The 9334-nt window shown below is 43.9% G+C and overlaps 1 long non-coding RNA gene across 1 annotated transcript; it reads right to left on the bottom strand.

The window, feature by feature from the left end:
• Positions 1 to 2044: 2044 nt before the first annotated feature.
• On the bottom strand, positions 2045 to 8893 carry LOC310772851. Its single transcript, XR_014552523.1, has 3 exons — positions 8682 to 8893; positions 7647 to 7809; positions 2045 to 2519 (listed from the first exon to the last, which is right to left on the bottom strand). It is a non-coding gene; the product is annotated as an uncharacterized lncRNA (long non-coding RNA).
• Positions 8894 to 9334: the final 441 nt, after the last annotated feature.

The following is a 9334-nucleotide window of genomic DNA, read 5'->3' as shown; positions in this document are numbered from 1 at the left end:
CTCTTCCGCTAAATTTCACAGGCTTTTTTCTCTATTTTCCTTCATCTTTTTTTGCAGAGTGCACACACACCACACCACACCACACTCCCCCCCCCTCCACACACACACACACACACACACACACACACACACACACACACACACACACACACCACACACACACACACACACACACACACACACACACACACACACACACACACACACAGCGTAATGGAGATGTAACTGGAAGAGTTCTCGAGGCATATGGATGCCATTTGTAAGCTGCACTGAGAATGTATAGGTCAGTGTTACCCTTTGGTATCTCTCTATCCATCTGTTTTCACATTACTTGCAAATTATAGTGTCCTCCAGACCCAAATGAACATAAATCAGGCCGGTGAAAGTGCAGAAGTTTTCCCATCTGTCATAAAACAATGATTTAAAGTACGGCTTGTCAAAATATGGCGCTGTGAATTCGCCCCACTCCCCAGCAGTAGGAACACAAAGCACCATCTCATCGGCATAATTTATGGCCTCAGAGGGAACTGAGGGTGATTAGGGCTTGGGCCACCAACAGCCAGAAAAACAGTAGGAGCTCCAATAAGGATGGTTGGAAAACCTGGGCCAAATTTATCAAACAATTCAGCGAAATCTATTTCTGTTTGGAGAGCAGGGCGAGATATATGGCCTGTTTAGTATACTGGTACATCACTGGAACATTTGGTCATACTGCATTTGTGAGTTTTGGAGATTCTACATTAAATAGTCGTAGCCCCGGACATGTGATGTATTGGTCGGCTCGCGTGGCAGCGGCCAAATCAAATATACAACGGGACGTTCCTGGATTTTAAACAACATATTCGTGTAAATGATGTCACCGCGTCTCTATGAAATTGTTTCTTTTAGAGGTGGAGTTTGAGGGTGAAAGCCTCTCTGTTCAACAGAGGGGGCGGATGGCGTGGCCGTTTGGCATCCACAAACAAATGCTCATCTAAACTGACATGACCTTAAAGGGCCTTTAAAAACCAAAGGGCATACATGGTAACTAAGGCTGCACAGTAGGACGAGGTTTCCTGTATGGTCAGTTAATATATTATGATTAGCTCAGTAGCACGGTCAGTGAGAGGAAATGCAGGGGTAGGGCTCCTGCAATAACACCCATTTACTGGCTAGGGGAGGTTGGGTGCCTCCCAATTAATACTTTTGCTTATTGACACATTCATGTGTCTCTAAATAAATACAGCTATCCCATGAATCACAAATGACTGTAATAAAATGAGCCTTGGTGGCCATAGCTACGAGGTGGCCGCAAATCTATGATAGGCTATTTTTCTCTTCACCTCAAAGTGGTGAACTCCTCATAAAGAAAGGCTTGTCTTTCAGGCTTGAGCAGGCTAGAGGGGGCTGTTAAGCCAATTTGGATGCAGGGTTTATGCACATCTGTTTTTTGAACCGAGAAACTCCTATGGTAACTTAATGCTAGATGAACCTCTCAAATCCACCATTAATTTTCTATAGAATCGTATCAAAATGAGGATATAACTCAGAGATTAGGAATTTGATATTTATCTACCCAGTGGGCCAAACTGCAAACGAGGAGTTAATCTTCATTGATACGTTTTCTCCATAGTGTATCGATGCAGCCGCCTCTCTCCACATGGGGACCCTCTCAGATGGCCAGGCAGGTATTGTTTTTGCATCTATTTTTACAACTGCTTTCTTGGGTCCCTGGCCAGTCATTGGCTGTGTGTGGGAGGAGTCATGACCCCGGGCCCCCACACAGCGTACAAAGTTCAGGGCTTTGCCTGTGGGGGCTGCAGGTGTTTTGCTGGTGCTGGTGCAGCCTCCCTCTGAAGTGAGAGGGAACTTCCTTCTATACCATCACTCAGCAACACGTTTATCTCCTTATCCTTATTCCCATCGTTTACCTGTCGCCAAGTTCTCATGTGAAACAGACAAACACAGCAGTAGAGAAACAGTAGCAAAAGACAGTGAAGCTGATGTATTTTTATTTATTGTACAGTTTATTTTGGTCCATCCAGTACACCACTACTATATCTCCTGCAACGACTGTCAGAGTCCATATCCCCCCTAATATGTATACTCAGTGAGGGTCTGACACACATTAGCTAATTCGCCACAAGCTTATTTGAGTTAATTGTGCAGCGGCCTGGCAATCTCCTGAACCACCCAAGCATCAGCTCCCTGGAGGGCGGTCTGCATGTCCGTTAACCAATCAGCAGAGGTTCTGCATCGCTGCTGGCGGTCCACGCTGGGATCCAAAGGCTGTTCTGGACAAGTAGTTGCTTATTCCTCCGGAGAACTCCAATGCCCTCGCTGGGACTCTTAAACATCTGAAGTGGAGCGAAGTTCGGGGGGCCTTTGCGGACGCGGCCACACAGGCCTGCTATCTGTTTAAACAGCAGGTAGCCCCCAACTCTCCTCTGTTTGTGTCCGTGGCTTCCTCCTCCAGTTTGGGGTGGGGGGGGGGGATTTTCCCATACAGTCCATCGCTCCAAAGGGGCCCTGAAATATGTCTGTTTTTCAGGATGGAGGTTGGTGGAAACAAAAACACACATTTACAATACATGTCAGAATATTAACATCTTTATTTATGCATTGTAGTTGTCGGCTAGATATTATCAAGTTTATGAAAACTGCAATCACTGTCAAGCTGGTGATTTAATTTGGACAACACACGAATGGCGCTTCTGTTCACACTTCACAGTATCAATTAGCCTAGTTGGTGTCACATCTAAATGTAATCAACTGACTTGTAACTTTGCAACAGCCATTTTATGCTTTTTATGAACGACAGTAAAGCTGACAATGCTCAGAGAGATAAAGACAGAATGTCTGGGCGAGAATGCGTACACTGCCTGTGTGTCTTGATGCTGTGTGGAGAGAATGCGTAGACTGTCTTGATGCTGTATGTTGAGAGAAACTTAGACTGTTTCTTGATGCTGTGTGTGGAGAGAATGTGTATGTTGAGAGATATGTAGACTATGTCTTGATGCTGTGTGGAGAGAATGTGTAGACTGTGTCTTGATGCTGTGTGGAGAGAATGTGAAGACTGTGTCTCTTGATGCTGTGTGGAGAGAATGTGTAGACTGTGTCTCTTGATGCTGTGTGGAGAGAATGTGTAGACTGTGTCTCTTGATGCTGTGTGGAGAGAATGTGTAGACTGTGTCTCTTGATGCTGTGTGGAGAGAAGGCGTAGACTGTCTTGATGCTGTGTGGAGAGAATGTGTAGACTGTGTCTTGATGCTGGGTGGAGAGAATGTGTAGACTGTGTCTCTTGATGCTGTGTGGAGAGAATGTGAAGACTGTGTCTCTTGATGCTGTGTGGAGAGAATGTGTAGACTGTGTCTCTTGATGCTGTGTGGAGAGAATGTGTAGACTGTGTCTTGATGCTGTGTGGAGAGAATGCGTAGACTGTCTCTTGATGCTGTGTGGAGAGAATGTGTAGACTGTGTCTCTTGATGCTGTGTGGAGAGAATGTGTAGACTGTGTCTCTTGATGCTGTGTGGAGAGAATGTGTAGACTGTGTCTCTTGATGCTGTGTGGAGAGAAGGCGTAGACTGTCTTGATGCTGTGTGGAGAGAATGTGTAGACTGTGTCTTGATGCTGGGTGGAGAGAAGGCGTAGACTGTCTTGATGCTGTGTGGAGAGAATGTGTAGACTGTGTCTTGATGCTGGGTGGAGAGAATGCGTAGACTGTCTCTTGATGCTGTGTGGAGAGAATGTGAAGACTGTGTCTCTTGATGCTGTGTGGAGAGAATGTGTAGACTGTCTCTCTTGATGCTGTGTGGAGAGAAGGCGTAGACTGTCTTGATGCTGTGTGGAGAGAATGTGTAGACTGTGTCTTGATGCTGGGTGGAGAGAAGGCGTAGACTGTCTTGATGCTGTGTGGAGAGAATGTGTAGACTGTGTCTTGATGCTGGGTGGAGAGAATGCGTAGACTGTCTCTTGATGCTGTGTGGAGAGAATGTGTAGACTGTGTCTCTTGATGCTGTGTGGAGAGAATGTGTAGACTGTGTCTCTTGATGCTGTGTGGAGAGAATGCGTAGACTGTCTCTTGATGCTGTGTGGAGAGAATGTGTAGACTGTGTCTCTTGATGCTGTGTGGAGAGAATGTGTAGACTGTGTCTTGATGCTGTGTGGAGAGAATGTGTAGACTGTGTCTTGATGCTGTGTGGAGAGAAGGCGTAGACTGTCTTGATGCTGTGTGGAGAGAATGTGTAGACTGTGTCTTGATGCTGGGTGGAGAGAATGCGTAGACTGTCTCTTGATGCTGTGTGGAGAGAATGTGTAGACTGTGTCTCTTGATGCTGTGTGGAGAGAATGCGTAGACTGTGTCTCTTGATGCTGTGTGGAGAGAATGTGTAGACTGTGTCTTGATGCTGTGTGGAGAGAATGTGTAGACTGTGTCTTGATGCTGTGTGGAGAGAATGTGTAGACTGTCTCTTGATGCTGTGTGGAGAGAATGTGTAGACTGTGTCTCTTGATGCTGTGTGGAGAGAATGCGTAGACTGTGTCTCTTGATGCTGTGTGGAGAGAATGCGTAGACTGTCTCTTGATGCTGTGCGAAGAAAATGTGTAGACTGTGTGTCTTGATGCTGTGTGGAGAGAATGTGTAGACTGTGTCTTGATGCTGTGTGGAGAGAATGTGTAGACTGTGTCTCTTGATGCTGTGTGGAGAGAATGCGTAGACTGTGTCTTGATGCTGTGTGGAGAGAATGTGTAGACTGTGACTCTTGATGCTGTGTGGAGAGAATGTGTAGACTGTGTCTCTTGATGCTGTGTGGAGAGAAGGCGTAGACTGTCTTGATGCTGTGTGGAGAGAATGCGTAGACTGTCTCTTGATGCTGTGTGGAGAGAATGTGTAGACTGTGTCTCTTGATGCTGTGTGGAGAGAATTTGTAGACTGTGTCTCTTGATGCTGTGTGGAGAGAATGTGTAGACTGTCTCTTGATGCTGTGTGGAGAGAATGTGTAGACTGTAGGGGTGTCACGATACACTCAGTTCACGATACGATACGTATCACGATACTGGGTTCACGATAACGATACGATACGATACGATTTTAACAATATTTTTTTAAACTTGAATAATGACAATATATGACTGGAAAAGTAATATTTTATTTGAAATGCACAAATACAAAACATGCTGTTGTGGGAAATTGTTATTACAATAACAACTAGAAAAAACATGAGATTGGAGATAAGGCTTATCTTGAAATAGAATGAGTTACACCGTCACTTAGATTTACTTTGAACTAAAAGGTTTCTCAGCAGTATAAATTCTCATTATGCATCTTCAGTTTTTCTTCAAACTCAAACAACAAGACTTTTCTTAATCTATTTTTTATGCATCTTCAGTTTTTCCTGTCAAGTAAACAGTTTTGCCAGAAACTCAATTGAATGGTTTCTCTCCTGTATAACTTTTCATGTGTCTCTTCAGAGACTTGTTCAACTGAACTACTTTCCACACATTGAACTTCAACAAACAAAGACGTTTCTTAGTCTATTTTTTGAAAAAAAAAAAAAAAAAAAAAAAAAATTTTTTGCGATATGAGATTTCATCTCAACGATACATATCGTGACGTTTTACTATCGCGAAATTTCGTGGGACGATATATTGTGACACCCCTAGTAGACTGTGTCTCTTGATGCTGTGTGGAGAGAATGCGTAGACTGTGTCTCTTGATGCTGTGTGGAGAGAATGCGTAGACTGTCTCTTGATGCTGTGCGGAGAAAATGTGTAGACTGTGTGTCTTGATGCTGTGTGGAGAGAATGTGTAGACTGTGTCTTGATGCTGTGTGGCGAGAGAATGTGTAGACTGTCTCTTGATGCTGTGCGGAGAAAATGTGTAGACTGTGTCTTGATGCTGTGTGTGGAGAGAATGTGTAGACTGTGTCTTGATGCTGTGGGTGGAGAGAATGTGTAGACTGTGTCTTGATGCTGTGTGGAGAGAATGTGTAGACTGTGTCTCTTGATGCTGTGTGGAGAGAATGTGTAGACTGTGTGTCTTGATGCTGTGTGGAGAGAATGTGTAGACTGTGTCTCTTGATGCTGTGTGGAGAGAATGTGTAGACTGTGTCTCTTGATGCTGTGTGGAGAGAATGTGTAGACTGTGTATTGATGCTGTGTGGAGAGAATGTGTAGACTGTGTCTCTTGATGCTGTGTGGAGAGAATGTGTAGACTGTGTGTCTTGATGCTGTGTGGAGAGAATGTGTAGACTGTGTGTCTTGATGCTGTGTGGAGAGAATGTGTAGACTGTGTCTTGATGCTGTGTGGAGAGAATGTGTAGACTGTGTCTTGATGCTGTGGGTGGAGAGAATGCGTAGACTGTGTCTCTTGATGCTGTGTGGAGAGAATGTGTAGACTGTGTCTTGATGCTGTGGGTGGAGAGAATGCGTAGACTGTGTCTCTTGATGCTGTGTGGAGAGAATGTGTAGACTGTGTCTTGATGCTCTATGTGGAGAGAATGTGTAGACTGTGTCTTGATGCTGTGTGGAGAGAATGTGTAGACTGTGTCTCTTGATGCTGTGTGGAGAGAATGTGTAGACTGTGTGTCTTGATGCTGTGTGGAGAGAATGTGTAGACTGTGTCTTGATGCTGTGTGGAGAGAATGCGTAGACTGTGTCTCTTGATGCTGTGTGGAGAGAATGTGTAGACTGTGTCTTGATGCTGTGGGTGGAGAGAATGCGTAGACTGTGTCTCTTGATGCTGTGTGGAGAGAATGTGTAGACTGTGTCTTGATGCTGTGTGGAGAAAATGTGTAGACTGTCTGTGTCTTGATGCTCTATGTGGAGAAAATGTGTAGACTGTGTCTTGATGCTCTATGTGGAGAGAATGTGTAGACTGTGTCTCTTGATGCTGTGTGGAGAGAATGTGTAGACTGTGTCTCTTGATGCTCTATGTGGAGAGAATGTGTAGACTGTGTCTTGATGCTCTATGTGGAGAGAATGTGTAGACTGTGTCTTGATGCTCTATGTGGAGAGAATGTGTAGACTGTGTCTTGATGCTCTATGTGGAGAGAATGTGTAAACTGTGTCTTGATGCTCTATGTGGAGAGAATGTGTAGACTGTGTCTTGATGCTCTATGTGGAGAGAATGTGTAGACTGTGTCTTGATGCTCTATGTGGAGAGAATGTGTAGACTGTGTCTTGATGCTCTATGTGGAGAGAATGTGTAGACTTTGTCTTGATGCTCTATGTGGAGAGAATGCGTAAACTGTGTCTTGATGCTCTATGTGGAGAGAATGCGTAAACTGTGTCTTGATGCTGTGTGGAGAGAAGGCGTAGACTGTCTTGATGCTGTGTGTGGAGAGAATGTGTAGACTGTCTGTGTGTCATAATGCTGTGTGTGGAGAGAATGTGACTGTCTGTGTGTCTTAATGCTGTGTGTGGAGAGAATGTGTAGACTGTCTGTGTGTCTTAATGCTGTGTGTGGAGAGAATGTGTAGACTGTCTGTGTGTCTTAATGCTGTGTGTGGAGAGAATGTGTAGACTGTCTGTGTGTCTTAATGCTGTGTGTGGAGTCCGGCAGGTCTCTGTCTCTCCTCCATCAAGGTGGCCTCAGCTGGGTTTCTATTGCATCCCACGTCAACACCACTGACAGCAAAAAGCACTTAGGGAGCAACAGATCACTTTACCATTCCTGCAGCAGGAAGGGAAGCCTGGAGGGGGGGCGGGGACAACAGGGCCGTAGGGCCGCACACCGACAGACTCTGGCCAGCAGGTGGGAGTATTGATGCTGGTTTAGTAGGACCACTAGTTACAGGAGTATATCAAATGCAATGAAGCGGGTACAGTACCCTGCATTTGGGGTTGGATAGTTATTAATGCAACACAATAAATGTCATATTGTTCACAATTCAACAAAGGTGATTTTGATTTAATTACCCCTTTAATGCCTTGAATTAAAAACTGCAGTAAGTGAAAACTGTCTTTCGTGTGAATCCTCAAATCGTATGTGAGTTCAAAACACCAACAGGTTAATTAATGTAAAGATTCTTATTGCCTTGCCAAATACATTCCCCTTTTCTCCACTTCACCCCTGCTTTTTACTTCTTTCAAGTTAAGAGCTTAATTGGCCACATTATGGGTTGTTCTGGGGCACAAGTGGAAGACATTATTTCATTTCAATGCTTCATTTGCAGCTAGGTAAATATACAAACACCAATTAAAACATTTTTTCCAAGGCATGTTGGAAGTTTGCATCCGGTATGCATTCCTGGTTGAGCAAGGGTTTTCTGTAATAGAACAATTAATTTAAAATAGGTCAATATAATAAAAGGCAGTGGAAAATAACGCTTGAATGATTTTCCTTCGAATCCTACATCTAGCTACAGTAAAATATCTTTAATTTTCCTTCTCACAATTTTCCTTTCTACTGAAGCCCCCCCCCCCCCCCCCCCCCCCCCGTTTTTTATTTATTTATAAAATTGCAGTAACCCAGCTAAACCTGAGTATTTTAAATCTAGCATAATATTATAACATTTCAATCATGAGAGACTCTTAATATAATTTTAACAAACTTTATTGAATCAGAATAGACGTTTGGGTATGGCGTATGACTCCATGATGTGACGCTCCTCTTGCTTATGAGAGAGGGCGTCGGTGCTGTATGAGAGTTTTAAATCTACAATTCGGCTGCACATTGTATTACAATTGATAATACATTATACCTGGAAGTAAGGGGTAAAAGGCTCAGTTTGAGACAGTCTGGGTCCTCCTGCCACACAGACACCAGATCAGGTCTTATTTGTGTGTTTCCTTTCAGCAAGTGGAGTCGCACTCAATGGATCTCACCAAGCTGTATCATTCAGCCAAGTGCCGCCCAACGTCTGTGGCCCACGGCCCACCGCTCCCTCTCTTTGTGGGTTACCAAGGGCCAGCACACTCCCTGTTGTACCTCTCACACACACACACACACACACACACACACACACACACACACACACACGCACGCACATTTAAAAATGCACACACAGATCATTCATACTCACATACGCACCCACGACGCTTCACCCACCTATACAGAAATATTTGAATGAAACAAATAAGCATAGGCCCATACAAATTTAATAAGCCCCGTCTGCAATGTCGTTTCTAATCCTATGTAAAATAGGTGGATAAAATAAAAGCTCCACATACAACATGCCTCTTTAATAATAGACACGTCCTCTATGGAAATGGAAATGAAACATGTTATATGAAAATATATTTATCCTAATTTTATATTTAAAAAAAAGCCTACTGAACATATAGCATATACACAAAGCATTTATGTTTGTAGGGAATTTAGGTATCACAGCAAACCATCAGGCTGCTGAATAAA

This window comes from Poromitra crassiceps (genome assembly GCF_964638095.1).
Source record: "Poromitra crassiceps genome assembly, chromosome: 3".
Classification (NCBI taxonomy): Eukaryota; Metazoa; Chordata; class Actinopteri; order Beryciformes; family Melamphaidae; genus Poromitra; species Poromitra crassiceps.
The sequence above is the reverse complement of the archived record's forward strand: the minus strand, read 5'-3'. Positions and strand labels throughout refer to the sequence as shown.